General features: G+C 45.6%; 1 protein-coding gene across 6 annotated transcripts in view; it reads left to right on the top strand.

Moving 5' to 3' along the window:
- The window catches only part of RUSC2 (RUN and SH3 domain containing 2), a 57,622-nt gene that overhangs the window by 20,573 nt on the left and 20,304 nt on the right, over window positions 1-16,745 (top strand). For all 6 annotated transcript variants that reach the window (XM_059836893.1, XM_059836892.1, XM_059836895.1 and 3 more), the window contains exon 2: window positions 1,432-1,535. The gene's annotated coding sequence lies outside the window, so the exon portion shown is untranslated. The remainder of the gene's footprint in view (window positions 1-1,431; window positions 1,536-16,745) is intronic.

Raw genomic sequence — 16,745 nt, 5'->3', positions numbered from 1 at the left:
CAGAAGCTTCTGTAAAGTTCTGTATTGTCTGGGTTGTTGTATTTGTGTTACTTGTTTGCTGCTTTAGGTATATCACGGCATAAAATAAAAAGTACTCAGCCGTGTGGCAGTTCTTAATTTCTTAGAATTCTGTGTCCATGTAACAATTTTACTCCTTCTCTGCCTTGCTTTGATATGCTCACTTCCCACAGAGCCTCAGTTTAGAAGGCTGGGGCTCACAGGTTTTGCTTTTTCCAGTGTGGGTGCTCCAATTTCTGGGCTGTGCTTGGCTCTAGACAGGGCTGTAGGCATGGGGCTGGATGAGAAAGGGCAGTAATGTGAGTGGTCCCTCCAGGATGGATGCTGCTCCAGTGCTAGAAAGATCTGCCCTGGGACAGCACAGGCCAGAGCACAGCTGAGTTTCTGGGGTATGTGGTTATGCCCCTGTGGGTAGAAAAGCAAAAGCAGCCACATTTGTCCCTTGCACAGCTACAGTGCCCTGTCAGGGGCTGCACTACTCTGCCTATGGAGCAAGTTCCATCACCCCTTCTCACCAGCTGCCTCTGGAAAGGCAGATAGTGAGAGAGCCTGAGCTTTGCAGGTGGTGACCCCCTGTTTCAGGTAGGAAGATCTGCTCTGAGTTGCAAGATGCTGTGATCTAGCCCAGGTCATGGGCTTTAATCACAAACTGCAGCTAAGAGTTGGTGGGACCTTGATTTGAGGTCCCTTATGAGAGCAGGGACTGCAGACATCCTGCCCCTGCCAGGTGGGTTCAGCACTGTGGGAAGTGGTGGTGGTTGCATCTTGCTCTGGAGGTGGCTGCATTTCAGGGGTGCTGTATATGTTGATGAAGCTGTCTAGGGCAAGGCACTACAGAAATTTAAAGAAGCTTCAGGAAGCTTCTTGCAGTCTTCCCATCCTCCTCCTCCTCCTCCTCCTCTGCATTGCTTTGCAGACTGCCATTTTATCTCCAAGGGTTCTAGCTGCCATTATCAACAGTAGGAACACTCCAGTCCCTTTTGCTTTCCTTTGCCAAGAAAGGGTGAAGAGATCAGGCAGCCTGCAAGCACACAACATCCGAAATCCAGTCTCATCACAAAACAGGATGCTGCCGCTCTATTTTACGGCGCAGGCTTCAATCTTTTTATTTCTCCTAATGCTGCCTACCTGATTTCCCTCTTCCTGTAAGAATCAATCCTCCATCATCCCCTCCTTTTCTGCTCCCTCCCATCCCCTGCGTTGTCTGAGGTTCCACAGGGACTGATTGCGAGCTGAAGTGGCGGTGCTGTGGGCATGCTTGCTCCTTCACACGCAGCAACGTCACAGCAGCAGCAGCAGCAGCAGGAGCATCGGAGATGTGATTGCGCAGACCCTCTGCATTGCCAGGGATGCAGCTGTGAAGGAAAAAAAAAAAAATCAGAAAAAAAAATATTGACTCTATGTTTCCCACAGCATCCTGGTGAGAGAGCACAGAGGCTTCTGGAATCTGAGTGCTCAGGAGTGCCGGAGCAGAGTGTTCACTGACGGGAGACGGGGGACGAAGGATCTGTGGAAAGGTGAGATGGACGAATTATCGGGATGGGTGTCAGCTGTGCTGTTGGTTTTCAGGCCGCTCGGTGGCCGGTTTGTTTTTTGCGGAGGATGCCAGCTAGCCGATAAAGATTAAGGATTTAAGGGTTGCTTTGTCTCTTCAGGGGCTGCATTGCTTTGGAGCTGGCTGTGGCTGTCATGGATGCGAGCGAGCGAGGAGGCTGTGGCTGCTGCGCAGAATGTGTGTTTGTCCCTTGTAGCTGTGAAATAGCAGTTGTCATGTCCGGGGCTGGCTGTGCAGAGGCGAGTCGTGCTTCGCCCTGGCAGTGCCTCCGCACAGCTCTCCATTGTGCCTGCCATGACAGCCGAGCCCGCGCGGATTGTTGTGGTCCCGCCGCTACCATCCGTGCATCCCTGGCGGTGATGCTGCTGAGCAGCTCAAAAGCTGTTTTGACAGACAGCGCTTCCATGAAAAGACAGAGACAAAGGGCTCAGACAGAGGAAAGGTTGCTGTCACTGTGGCTTTTGCCTTCTTTTTTCGGCTTTTTTTTTTCCCTCTTCTTTTTTCTGTCCCCTAAATACTTGTAAATCTTTTGTTCAAAAGGCATTAGGTTGAATATCATGGCATGTAAAATGCTGTCCTTCTGCTGAGCCATACACAGGCTCTGTGCAGGCTGGACTCCTTTGTGTTGCCAGGGTGTGTCTGTGCTGGCTGTGTAAATGGATGCATTCTCCCTGCCTCTTTTCACAGATCAGATGAGAAATGTTATCTAGGAATGGAGGAATTACTGCTTTTAATTACTGAAATGAGGGGTCCGGGCTGGGTACCAGTTACTGGAGCTTAATTACATGGTCTTGTTATAGCCAAATCCCTCTTTTCCTTCCCTGCCTTCCTTCTTCTTTCTCCCTCCCCCACCCTCTGCACAAATCCTTCCATTAAATTGCCTCTGCAAATAAGAGAAGGGCATGAACAAAGAGAAGGATATATGTGGGATAGGGATATAGATGCTGGAAGGGCAATGTTCAGCATGACAGTGAGAACAAAAAAGCAGAAGTATAAAAGAATGAGATTCTGGTATATGTGTTAAAGTGACGTGGCTGTAGGGGAATGTGCAAATGGGAATGTCATAAAAAAGGAGATAACAAGCAGATCCAGTCTTTTGGAGTTATGGAAAATGCTGAGCCTGTGGGGTTGCAATTGCAGGATTTTGGGTGAATCTGGAGCAAATCAGAGTCACAGAGTAACCTATCATACAAGGTGTGGATTGATGGGTGTCATAAACGTGTACTAGAGTACAAGGGAAGTAGAGATCTGTATTTTTAACTCCACACACCTGCAGTCTTTTATTCCAGTGTTACTAAAGAGTGAGCTTGGCAGGTCTTAACCTATTTACAAAAATTTTTTCCCATTTGCCAGTGACCCAAGAATAATTCAGACAAAGAATTTTAGGCCTATAAAGAGCAACAGGATGGCAGGAAAAATGTAGATTAAATGGTAGATGTTTAGCAGAGCTGCAGAGGAACCATGGAAAGAGGAGGCAGATGAGAGGCATTGCAGAGCTGGGAGAGCAGGAGCTTTGGGTCAGAGACCAGTGGGAGAGTGCACAGAGGGGAAATTCAGGGTTGTCATTGTCAGGGAATGCAAATGTGTTGTTTCTGTTGTCATTCTCCAGCCTCTCACTGTGTTCCCTGAGATGCTCAGTGCTGTGTGCAGCCCTGCAGGGTTTGTGGGGGTGGGGGTGATCCTCAGCACAGCCTTTTCTGCAGTAGTTCTCCGGAGGAACCATTTTGATGCTGCAGGTTCTCTTTTGGTTGTTTCCTCTCTGTCCCTATGGAGTGACAAGGCTCCACAGCCTTTATACCCAGTGATGAAGGCAAACCCAGAGTTTCAGTGCAAGGTGCCAGGTGAGGAGGAGAGGGCTTCCAGCAAAATCTCAAAGTGGCATGTTGCCTTCTTGCAGATTGATGACAATGTCCTGGAAGCAGCATAAGGCTTCCTGAGCTGCAGCTCCTTCTCACCCCTGTCTTGCTCTTGGACCTGGGTAAACCTCTCTGTGTCTCCCAGAATCTGTCCCTTTCAGGCTGATGGGAGCAGAGAGCAGGATGTCTCCTGCAGGTGTGCCCCAGACCGGGTTTGCTGCTGCAGAGCAGGTTCCTATGGGAGATGGGTGGTGGGTAACAACAGCATGACTTTGTGCAGCATATCATGGGCTGGAGGACGGGATGTGCAACAGAATGTACAGACACACATACCTGCATCAGCATGTGGAAGAAAACTCATGTATATATGGTTTGTGTATACAATGCCTGCCTAAAGGAATTAAAAAAAGGTGATGCAACCTCTTCTGTGTGGGGTGGGAATGGCCCCAGGCCATGCTTAGCTAGTAGGTACCACTCTTACAAGAACATCTGTCAAGCAGTGAGAGTGCACAGATAATCTCTGCCTTGAGATGCTTGAAAGATGGGCCAGAGATTCTGGTGACTGGAGCTGACTGAAATCATCCACAGGACTTTGTCTTCCTCACTGCATCGATGCAGATGATGGAGATAAAGTGCAGCTGGATCTCTAGATACAAGGGACCTGGACCTGCATTGCAGAAGGTGCAGGTGGCCCAGGACAATATGCTGTGAACTCAGGAATGGCCTGCCCACAGCTCCATTACTGCCTGTCAGGTGTCTGAGGCTGTGTGAGCAAACAAAGAACAAATTTTTAGTCCCAGACATTCTTCATTTTCTTCCAGTCTGATGTTCCTGGTGAGTAAAGATCTCACTCTGGTGTTGTTCCTGATACCCAGACAATACTGACTTTTGCAACCCCTTCTCGTGCTTTGCCCTCTTTTTAATTTATTTCCCTGTCTTATTTTTCTTTTCCAGTGTTTTCTGAAAGACTTATGTAAGAGTAAGGGCACATTGATAAATCTAACATGGGTCACTTTCCCTGCCTTTGCAGAACAGCTAAAGACTTTTACCTGTAATATTTGTCAGCCACATGGTTTCACCTTTTTCCTCTCTTTTCTAATGGGTATTTTTATCAATAGTGCAGTTGCCAGCTGCGGGCAACCAGCTCTTCTTTCATTGTTCTGGGATCAAGAATATCCTGTCCTTCTGACTTCAGTGCTTTCATCTTTTGAATTTGTTTCCACTCAAAAGCTAATTTCCTTTTCTGCACCTTCTTCCCCCTATTATCCAACCTGTCATTGCAGCAGCTTCTATATTTGTTTTGCCAAAACAGCACTGAAGGTGCTGTTTTTCTTGCCACTAATATCCTTCTTGGTGTGGTTACTCATTCAGGTTGATCAAGAGCCTTTCTCTTCTACTCTCCTCATCTTTCTTGGTGAGTCTAGATTTTTTTAAAAAAACTTAAATTCAAAGTATTTTCTCCTGTACTTCTTCAAGCTGTTTGTTCTTGTTGGCATTATAACTGTTTGCTCTGACGTGCCAGAGATCTACTCTTTAAAAATTAAAAAGGTTTCATTACAGCTCTGTTTGCTTTTTACCATTTTGTTTAATATAAACTGGGTCAGCTTCAGATGTTCAATCCAAAGCAACTTCTGTATCATGGGTGCTGGATGAAAGCTCATCTCAGTAGGCACAGTTCTGATAGTTGAACCCCAAAAAAGTAAATCCATAGTAAGAGATGTGGAGATCTCTGCTGTTGCTTGAGAAGTAGAGGATTGAGAAGTAGAGGTACCTTCCTGTCAGCTGTGGAATCAAGGCCCATACTGGACAAGATTTCGTCCTCATGCTTATGGAAACCATTGGAATCTGACTGGTAGTGGAAAACCTCCCTTGTCTTCTACCTTTGCTGCTTCATGAGCAGTGTTCTGATGTGGATAAAGTTCTTCTGGTTGGCCAGTCCATAAGCCCAAAAGAGCCAGAAGCCCACCAACACATTCCAGCTGTGAGAGAGGCTGCGGTATAAGGCTTGAAGAAGCCGAGAAAGCTTGGCTGGCAGGGGGTGGAATCTGTAGCAATGATCAATGACAGCTGTATTGGTAACAAACCTTAGCAGGGATTTGCCATTACTATTATTATCTGCCAAGCAGGTTTCCTGCATGTCCTCATGCTCATCTCAAAGTTGCTTACTCTCCAATAAGAAAGAAATGGTCTGTCAAAATATCTCTGGTCTCTGCTTCTGCTTCAGTTTTCTCTCTTGATGAAAATTATCTTAATATTTATTTTCTGAAAAAAGTGGGTCAAAGCCAGGACATATGTGTTAAGATGAGCACAAAAGCAGGCTGGCCCACAAGCTCTTTGTCTCCTCACCACAATTGTGTTGCAGCCTTGGGATCATGTACACAGTATTTTTTTCTACCCCTCAGACACATGTGAATACTTCTTACTAGGCAAGGCTGTTGGTTGCTAAATTTACAGACAGTGGGATAAAAAACCCAACCAAAACCCGCTATGTTTGTTAACTGTGAATTGGATGGAGGGGGAAGGCAGAGCTGTAGTGTTGGTGAGTGGCCATAAAGTGGCTGATGGCATCTTATTGCTCAGGCTCTAGCTCTGAATTTGGACTCCTGGAAGAGAGACCATGTGTTGGGTTTTGGGCAGTGTGGAGGCTGTGGGGCTGACAGTACCTTTGAGTGATAAATAATCAATATTTGAGTCATATTGGCAATGCTTTGTACTGACCCTTGGCAAGTGATAGGAAACTGGCCTTGCCACCAAGCTGCCACTCTGTGTTCCAACACAAAATGCTCTCTGGAAGCAGAGAACAAGTGTCACTGCTCTGTTATGCTTTTGGGGACAGTGTCAGAGATATCTCACAGTGTATGAATGCTAGCAGTTCCTTTTGGTTAGAAGGGAGTTTCTGCCCTGGGAGTTGTAGGGAAAACATATTCAATTAGAGCCTGTATGGAAAACCCTAGCAAATACCAGGTTTCAGCTGACACTTTCCTCAGACCCTCTGTTATCTCAGACTAGAGTCCTTGCTCCCTACCCAATTTATACTAATCTCATCAGTTTGACTCCAGAACCTCACCTTATTCTTTATTAACTCACAGTAGCTGCCATTGTTTCTGGAAGAACATGTCCCAGATGCTTTCATTGTGCTCATTCTTTTCTGTTATGGTCTGCCTGCCCTGGTGCAGGACCAGCCACACAACTATTTTGCCTTCTTTTGCTTGTAGGCCCAATTGACCTGGGTTGTTTAACAAGATTTTTTTTGGTCCCTCTCTGGGGTTCCCATGGCAAAGAGCAGGGATGTGGGCCTCAGGCTTCATTGTCATATGTAAGCCCCTGTGTAAGCTCAGATAGCATAGCTGTACTCCTGGACGCCCTTCTTAGCAGGGAGAATGACCTGTCTTGATTATTGTGCTAGCACAATTTTCTGCTCTTAGCAGGCAGGTTCATTACAGTGTTTGCTTACATGGTGTTTTTCTTTGTAGTCCCACCCTCCAACCTTTTCCAGTAACTCAGGTGGCAAAATGATAAGCCCACACAAGGAGAAGATCCAGTGGGAGGAGTAAATATTTTATATCTCTGGTCCCAAGGTGCTGTTGACCCACACAGTGTACATTCCTTGGCTTGGCCCAATTTATTCTGGTGATTGATACCTGGACTGACACATCTGCCTGGTCGACCTCTCCTTCACCACTTGGTCTCCTGTGAATTGCTGTTGTGGTTTCTAAGGGGTTTCTTGCCCAAGTGTGTCTTACCCTGAGCAGTGATTTTAGCTCCCTTCAGAAAACCAGCCAGTGGATTTCAGTATGTATCTGCACTTAGCCATTTCCTACTGGCAACATGCTGTTCTGACTTGTCCACAGTCAGTGGCATGTAACTTGCTCTACTGCTGAGATTTGGCATAGATTTGGCATCTAACTTATTCTGCTGTCCTCCAACTGCAGGTTGTAGTGCTTGGAATGTTGTTGAGGAGAGCATTGTCCTTACACAGATGTCTTTCAGCTTGTCCTATCACTTTCAGCCCCTTGTCATATCCCTCATTTTCATTTCCATGGGCCCTTGCTATTTATAATTACTGTATAAAGCACTCTGAAGGTGGTGACTGCTTATTACAGTAAGCCTGACAGCTTGTTTGTTCCCACGTGCTCCTCAGAGTGGCTGGTTTTGGTGGAGCACTTGGTCAGGGGAGAGGTGAGGCAGCGTGGAGCACAGGGTGACCTCCGGCATCCCTGACCTGGTGAGGAGGGCTAGCCAGTTCGTAGCACGACAGGAGAGGAGGAGGGGGCAAACTGCCAGAAAGCAGATGTGTCCTGGTGCTGACAGGCAGTGGCATGGGTGTGGTTAATGCACAAAGGTGGCAGTGCTCCAGCCACAGCCATTCAATTTATGCTTGACCATGTCTGGTTGAGACACTGGGAGTAATTTTGGATCCACTGGGGTTTTTGTAATCTCCAGTTTTCTTGGTGACTTTGCAAAAGTTTCAGAGACTCCATAGAATATTTCCATCTCCATAACCCTGACCTCTCCCAGGCTTTATGCTGGTGACACGATTTGGTACCCCAAGGTAAAGAAACACCCCAAACTGAAATGATGCATTTGTAATTGTCCCAGGGGCGCTGAGGAGTGATTCTGCTCTGTACCAGAGCACATTCAACAGACAGGATTTTGGTCCAGTGCCTTGTTTCTGCTTTCCCCTTGGCATGAGTTGAGGTTGAAAAGAAAAACCACAACAGCCTCTTGGCCTGCCCATCAAAATGAAAGGGAAATGTTCTTTCAAGTGTGCAGGCCACTAGATCTCACTGCTTTAGTGAGGCAAATTCACTTTGGAGAAATATCCCTCAGCCCAGACCCCAGTAAGACTTCAAGAACCCTTTTACCTCTTGAGGGACCTCAAAGAGAAATTGCATGTTGACATACTGAGAATTTATGCAGCCTGAGAGAGCGAGCTCCAATACCCACACTCCAGGGATGAGGGAAAACCAACTGCTTCCCTCAGAGAGCAGATATGTTTAAAAAATCCCCTGATTTCTCCTAGGCTAGTCTTGTTGTAAATCTTGACATTTTTCAGCTTGATGGTAAGTAACATAAGTGTGTGTAAGAGAAGATAGTCACAAAAGTACATTTTGTCAGATTCCAAATTATTAAACTGATTAAATGCATTCCAGCTCATTAAACTGATGTTATTAAACTGCAAAAAGTAACTGATTGTCACCCTGGTCATAAGGGACGTTAACTGGCAGGCATATACATTTGGATGTTAAGATATGTAAGAAATGGAATGGAAGATTATTTTACTGCTTCTAATCCCACTGCCAGTTGGAAAACTGTGTGAAATTAGTCACCCCAGCTCAGAAGCATGAATGCATAGCTGGAGGGAATTGAGAAACTGCCTAGGAAACTGAAAAAGTCCCTGGAAAATGTTCCTAAGAGGAGAGATTGAAAAAATGGAAGTTACTTGTGGTAAATGGGAAACTGTGGGGTTTGTGATATGAAATACTGAACAATCTAGAGAAAGAAAATAGTGATTTATGAGGTGCCCTGCTTGTAATGTGAAAGCACTCCAGGAAATTAAGAAGGATTATTTGAAACTGATAATATGAATACTTTTCACATACTGTGATTAATTAGTCCATGAATCTTGCTTTCAAACTTCAAAGGCCAGCAGTATTCCCAAATGGCTTGGCATTCTTGTGAATAAGACTACCCAGTGTATTTATAGAATGTGTTCAGAAGTTGGAGAGCATTAAAACCTTGTGGTTTTGTTAAGGCCCGTCTCAGTGCAAGGGCTTAACACAGGCAAATGTTTGTCTCAGCTACATGTCTTCTCTGAGACAAATGGTCCAGAAAGGATGCACAGCTTCAAGAAGGAAGATGTTCAAATGTGAACATGTCCTATCTGCAAAGATATGTGAGCCTACAATCTTAAAGTACCTCCTCAGTTCTCTCAAAACACCCTTGAAGTGATAAAAGCAGACTACTCACAGAATCATAGGATAGTTTGGGTTGGAAAGGACCCTGGAGTTCCCATCTCATTCCACACCCCTCCATGGGCAGGGACACTCCTACTAGACCAGGTTGCTCAAAGCCCCATCCAACCTGGCCATCCTTTCAGTAGACTTGGTGAGTCTTCTGGAGCTCTGACTGCTCACCCAGTACAGAGTCAAGGATCATCCTTGTTTGCCCTCTTTTTTTTTTTTTTTTTTCCCCTAGTCAATAGGTCTGTGTGGCCCAACATGATCAGCAGAAGACCTTAGTTAATCCAGGGTTATCAGATTTAGTTTACCCTTAATGCTCTGTTGAGCCCAGTCATTCCAAGCCTAATTAGCACATGAGCTGTCTTGTGAAGTGACATCCTAAAATAAACTGTCCTGAATAGAGCTTTAAAAACTGAGCTTGGTTTGTGTTGCCAGCCCCTACAAGGGATATGTTTCCCTGTCAGAAGGAAAGTATGTGTAATCATTAGGAGTGCCTGGTCTGCTTCATAAGTATTTTATTAAGATTCTGGCTTGCCTTTTGTTAGTTCTGCTGCATGGAAAATATTCTGTTATATAAACTGATGTTGTGGTTTCATCTCGAATCTCTTGAGTTCTGCCTTGCTGCCAGCCGTGTGAACATACAAACACACCCACACATCAGGAGGACACTTGGAGAGAGGTTGGTAATTGGACCAAGGACCCGGGAATACTCTTGTGCTTGAGCAGAATGGAAATCTTGGCATTGAAGGTTGGCAAATTGAGTAGAAAATATGATCCTCTCCCTGCCCTAGCCCAAGGACAAGTAATGAAGTTAAATATCCCTATGCTCAAAAGTAATGACATGATAACTACTAGTGTGGCGTGTAATTTGGAGTGGAAGGCACTGGTTCAGGAAGTTACAAGCTCTAAAAATTTGCAAGAATTCCAAAAAAGAAAAGGGACACTGAGGGATGTATAGTCTTGTAAATTTCAATGGGCAGGTTATGAAACCTGCTCTGCAATGTAGACTACTCCCAAATGAAGGGGGCTGCTTGTGACTGGGTAGTCTCACAATGGCCCAAGGATTTGTTCCTACATCAGACACTTCTTGTCTTAACATCCCAGGAATAAATCTGCCTTTTTTATTTTTACCCACACTGAACTCTGTTGAAATGAGATTCAGACATGACTGCAGAGGACCTGTTTGTTCAGCTACGTGGCCAAAAATAGGGTCAAGAAATGCATGATCTTAACAGTAATAAGGCAATTTCCATTCTCAAATATGAATGCTAAACAGCCTTTTCCTCAGCCTGCCTTCAAGGGATTGTAAAATCCAGCCTGTGGTCTAAAAGCATTTGGGTATCAGTGTTATCATCATATATATCCATGTATTAATATATTACCTTGTATTGCACTTCTATGTATTGTTATATATATTCATGTAAATATAACATAACATAATATACTATCAACGTTGATATGTGGTCTTAATGTACTTCAGAAAGCAGGATAAATTTTGTGTATTAACTCCTCAGATGCTGCTTTCATTGGGCTACTGAGCTTTTTGGCTTTGTACAGTTCTATCACCCCCAAATCAGGGAGTTGTCATCCTCCAGACCATTGTGTATTCCTGCAGAAGAGACACAGGAAAATGTCTTCCTATGTATCCAGGCATTTCTTCTGGTCTTGGTAGAACAGCCTAGGGCTAGGAAGGGTTAAAATCTCCTGCAGCCTTAGCAGGAGTCAGCTGTTGGCCACAGCTGCTGATTGAAAAACCATTTAGATGTGCAGTGTGGAAGAGGAACATCGAGTAAAAGTAGGCTGCTGCTGGGATGTGTTCTGTTTGTGCTTGATTTTGGTGCTCCTGATTTGTTTGCACGCAGTGTGCATTAAATTCCGTGTAGGATTGCATCATTTAATGCAGCTTTGCAGAGGCAGGCATTCAGGCTGCTTGGCAGACCTGATGTCCATCACTCCTAGGTAATGCCATACCTGCACTGCTTCTCCTGTTCACTGGGATGTGGCAGCAAACCATTACAGCACTGCTGTGTTCTGGTCTGAAAATAATCCTGCTGGCACTTTTTGACGTTTCTAGCTGTTTTATTTAACGTGACTTGTGGGGTGGTTTTTTGTTATTTCAAGAGCTTGGCCTGGCTGTGATTTTACTTGACTCCCCTGTAGCCAACTTTCGCTGTCTGTTCTGTTTCTACTGTTGAGCTGCATGAGGCTTTACATCTGTAACCCGCCATCCCAGAAATGTTTGTTTTTCATTTGAGAGTGATTCCTGCATATCTGGCGCTCTGGGCTGAAGAGACAGTAAACATAATTTTACAGCCTTTTTACAGAGTTATCTTAAGGCTGAGTTCTTTATTTGTGAGGGTTTTTCAGGTGGTCACTAATGCTTTTGTCTTACAGGGAGAGTTTTTGTTCTTGCAGGGATTGTTTTGCAGCTGTGATTCCTGCAGTACAAAGTCTGGACAGAAGTGCAATGCCAGTTTCAATCTGCACAGAAAGGAAGCAATAGCAAAGATATACAGCCACAGAGTGGCTAGAGTCTGTATGGATGTGCTGAACTGTACTGCAGCAAGACCTTGTTCATAGTGAAGACAGACTTTCTTTGTCTATTTTAGGACTTACCTAGTCTTTTTTCCCCAAGTCATGAAGGTGGTGGAAGATATAGGACTACTTGTGGTAGTGCTGGCCTTGTGTGCTTTTTTTTGTGCAGATGAAAACTGCTCCTGAAATTATCCTCCCATAAGCTTTGGATAAGTAGGTCATCTGCTTTGCCATGGTCTGGCCAACTCTATGTTGCCTGAAGCCAGATTCCAGTAAGGGTTAGGGAAGAAAATCCAACGCAAGTGACTTGTCCCTTCTCTTTGAGAGGTCTTTCCAAAACGTGGTGCAGGGTTGTGTGAACTGACAGATGCAAGTAACCAAGGTGACCACAATCCACAGCTGCAGTGCAAAGAGTAGATTTATCTCATCACCTCGCTGGCTAGAAGGTTTCAAAAACAGATGGGGACACATACCCTGCTGAGCTTGCTCCATCTTAGCAGGGACCAAAAGCACATGGGCCCATTCCTGGGCCTCCACATCTCAAAGGGCCTGGCCCATTTTACAGTTCTGTGCTTTCTGTAACCTCCAAGGTTCTTATCTCTCTTTCTCCCAGCGGGGAGACCCAAGTGTGTGAAGAAAATCATTGACAGCATTCTATTTTCTACAGAAATTCCTTTTCTCAAGACAGACAGAAAACTACACAAAGCAAACACAATACATTAAATTTCCCACACTGAATAGTCTTAGCGTCCCCCAGCTGCCAGGTTGTCTCGAATGACAAAAACTCTGTTTTTCCTCCTCACTAAATTTTCCACTTTCAAGCCTTTTCTCCCTGCAGTGGTGTGATTCTTGGGGTGCTCTGAGCACCCCAAGATCCCCAGCAAGCCCAGAAATCTCCAGTGCTGTTGAGACTGTCATGTCCTCTCCATTTCTTGATGCCGTCTCAGGAGCCTTCACCCTGCTGTGGACACCTGAATAAGAACAGCTGTCCATTCACCACTGCATGTAGCTCTGTGACAGACTTAGGGAACAGTTTTGCCTCCCTGTGCAGGCACAGGTCAGGGAGCTGGCCTTGATTCCTGGCCTTGAAGCCGAGCTGAGTTCAATGCCTGACTCCCTCAGCCAAACACTCCATTCCCTGCCTCCTGTGGCTGCTGTGGTGAAGAGTTTTGAGCTCACAGCTCCTAGGCATAGATGGTGGTAGGAAAACCTTCAGTCCAGATTTCTGCTGGCTTTGACTCAGGTTCACCCACAGCTGATGGCTGTGGTTTTGTCACTACTCAGCTGCAGCTGCTGGTTTGTGGGCTCCTCAGGTGGGCAGGTCAGTAGAAGGAGCACACTGATGAGGCAACCAGCTGGCAGCCCTGCTTTGCACAAATCATAGAAGCATACCATGGCTTGGGTTGGAAGGAACCTTAAAGGTCATACAGTTCCAACCCCCTTGCCATGGACAGGGAAGCCACCCATTAGGTCAGGATCACTGAGGCCTGACCAAAGCTGTGCAGATAGGGACGGGTAGTCTTGGCATCTTTGAATAATGAGTGTGCCCAGAAATTTATTACACTTATAGGATTTTCTTTCTTTCTCTGTGGGTTCTTGAGTGCTCTGGTGATCCTACAAAACCCAGGCTCCAGCACACAGCCAGATCTGCACTTCAAAATGGAATTGTGTGGTTTCTGCTGTTGCAAGATCTTCAGGAAGCTTTCAGAGTGCTCTGGCAAAAAGATGCTGTGCAAGCATAGTCCCTCCTGCTGCTACTGTTGCTGCTACTAGAGAGTCTGTGATAAGAAAAGATTTACTGTGTCTGCATTTTAATTCATTAGCAACTTCTGTGTGATATGAACAGCTAGAAACATCAGTCTTCTTCTTCTCTGCGGATTTGCATAAAGTAATTAGGAGCATATGTGCTGGGGGCTGGGGCCAGGAGAAGGAGGAGGAGCAGATTCCATCCCAGAGCACCTCAGTGGATGCTCTGAGTCATGGCCTGTAAATGGCTCTTGCCAGTGCCACATGCCAGATGATGAGTCACAGAGCAAAGGAGCACAGAAATGGGAGAAACTGGTTGGGTCACTGTCCTGGCTCCTATGTTGGCTGGTATAGATCTGCTGCTTGAGCTGTTTCTGATGTCTTATGTAACTCTAAATGCGCAGAGCAGCTGGGGCTTCTTGTCCTCTGTCTGGGGGGCAATACCTGCCTCACGCTGCTTGTGTCATCATCAGCAATACACACACTACACCCATTGCTTAGTTTTGTGTGTGCTGGTAAGCACTGGCCCATGCAGCTCCTTTCTGCCAGCAGCACAAGGGCTGTGACTGACCGTCACGTGCTGTGGTTTCCATTTGGAACACATCATAATCCTATATAGTTCTGGGATGTAATGATACATTAATCATGGGCTTAGTCAGGCTGTCCTGGAAACCACTGGAAAAAGCCCTGGCCAAGGCAGGGATCTGTGGAAAGAAAAGGGAAGTGGTCTTTTCAGGAATCACTGCACAGCATCACAAGAGGAATCAGCCTGAGGAGAGGCAGAAGTTTAGGAAGTACTTTGTTTTTCTATTTTTCTGCAGCTCCCTTTAAACATAAACTGCTGGAATATTCACCCTGGGAGCATGTAGACGACCCTGACTATGCTCCCTGTCCCCTGAGGCAGGGAAGGAGAGCTGGAGGTTTAGGATGAGTTAAACAATAAACATTTCCTTTGACACCTTTTTTTTTTTCCCCCCATTAATCTCACTGGATAATTTAATAAAGCACTTAATGAAGGTGTGAATTTGGTAGAGATGTATTGGCTGGCAAGAAAAAACAGGTGTCCGAACAAATACCAGTAAATAGACTCATCCTGCAACAACTTACAGGCTTCCTCACCTCCTCCCTCTGCTTACACATTCCCATGGTTCAGATCCATCCCCAGGCCACTCACCCCGAACCACTTATCCTCTTCTCTGATGCTGCTCCCTGAATGCCCTCCAGTTTTCTGGAATCTTCCTAATAAATTCTTGTTTAAAACCATCCAGTACTTTCTGGCAGCTTTTGTAGTGGCAGAGCTGAGGCAGGGATGAACTGCAGCATTGGTGCTGGATGCAGTGAGCCCTGAGATCCCCCACACTGTCTGAAGGGTGGTTTTCAGTTTGGATCAATCTCCCAGCCCTTTTGCCTGGAGGTAGACATACAGGGATTAAACTGAAAATATCTCTCCCCGTGGAGCAAAGAGATGTGTCTATTGTGCCTTTGTCTGCAAGATGACACAAACTGTTGCTTTTTGCAGCATTTCTACTGGTGCTTGTTTTGTAGGGCTGGGAGGTTTCTTCAGGCATGTTAATGCAAATGCACTGTAGGAGTCAGGGGTTCACATGGAACAGCCCTCAAAGAACAAGCAGCTCTAATACAAAAGATTTTTTTTCTGCTTCTTCTATGAAACTGAACGCCTAGCTTTTAACCCTGTTTTTGCATATTTTACCCTTGAATGACATGATGAATTTTTGGTCTGCCTGAAGAAGGTGATGATGGCAGTGAAACCAAAGCCATACAGAAGGAGTCAGAAATAACCCTCGCAGTTAAAGGTTTCCTTTAGACACTCAATTTCATGGATGAAGTGACTGAGGTTTGTATTAACAATAATCTGTTCAGAAGAGCCATCCTCCAAAAAGCCAGCATTGCCTCCAGCTGACAGTTCTGATGATGTTGTGCTTGCTTCCTCATTCTCTGTGCTCTATGTGCAGTCTTTTTACATTAAAATCACATTTATCTCTCATATCTCTGCCTGCCTCCTCCAATGCATTACATTTTATGAGGAAGCCTGTATTACCGTGAGCTGAACCCTGTCGCCTCATATGTGTGCAGGGGACAGCTCTGAGCAGAGCAGGGTATTAAGGGTTCAGCTCTAGAACTCCAAAATCGTGGGTGGAGACATAACAAGTATCAGAGTATGCGTGGAGGTGTGCAGCCATCACACATAACTCGTCAGCCCTTAGAGGCAAATGAAGCCGAGTCTGGTGGCTTCTGCATCTTCTCAGCAGTGTTGCAGAGGCAGGAGTTGGTACCCGAGGCTGAGGAGCCATGAAGCTGCACCAACCACCTTTGAATTAGCACAGTGTCCTCAGTCTTAGGGGCGTGACAGGAGAGGGATTTGAGGGGCATCTGTGTAGTGGTCAGCCAGGACTTAAAAGGCATGGCGTGCAGAGCCCAAAGGATTCTGCATGCTCCTGTTACCTGCAGCATGCTGCCTCCCCTCTAAAGCTCAGATGTGACCTGATAGGCAGCTCTTAGATCCATGCTGAACCATCCTTTGCTGCTCAGCACTCACCTGCTTTTTACCCAGAGCTTTGCTGCAGCTAAGGAGTTTTTGTGGTATGCATTTATTTCCATGGGGCTACAGTAATTCATGAGCAACTCTGTAGCAAATGCAGCATCTCACAAAAAGCCATTTTTGTTGCTCTGTATTATCCTGTTTGGAATGAAGCATCCACAATGTGGCCCTCACCTTCTCCGGGTGACGCATAGCACCTCAAGGAAGAGCTCCCTGAATAAAGAACCCATATCTGCCATGTTGCAGCAGATGGTGTCAGTATGGAGAAGGCAAGAATTCTGACATTTGAAAATAAAATGGCTGATGTACAGGCGTATCTAGAGTCATGGTGTTCCCTGCATGTCTCCCTGCCTTGCTCTGCTATTGCACCCTATTCTAGGCAGGAATCAGTGCTGGATGCTGTGTTTGCTCTTGTGTGTTGAGCCGGAATCATGACAACAATAAGAAGAATGAACTGATTTGGCAAAAAATGTTCAGGTATGAACTGCCTAACCCCATCTGTGAATTTCCTG

This window comes from Haemorhous mexicanus, chromosome Z (assembly GCF_027477595.1).
Source record: "Haemorhous mexicanus isolate bHaeMex1 chromosome Z, bHaeMex1.pri, whole genome shotgun sequence".
In the NCBI taxonomy this organism is placed as follows: Eukaryota; Metazoa; Chordata; class Aves; order Passeriformes; family Fringillidae; genus Haemorhous; species Haemorhous mexicanus.
This window is presented reverse-complemented; position numbering and strand designations above follow the sequence as displayed.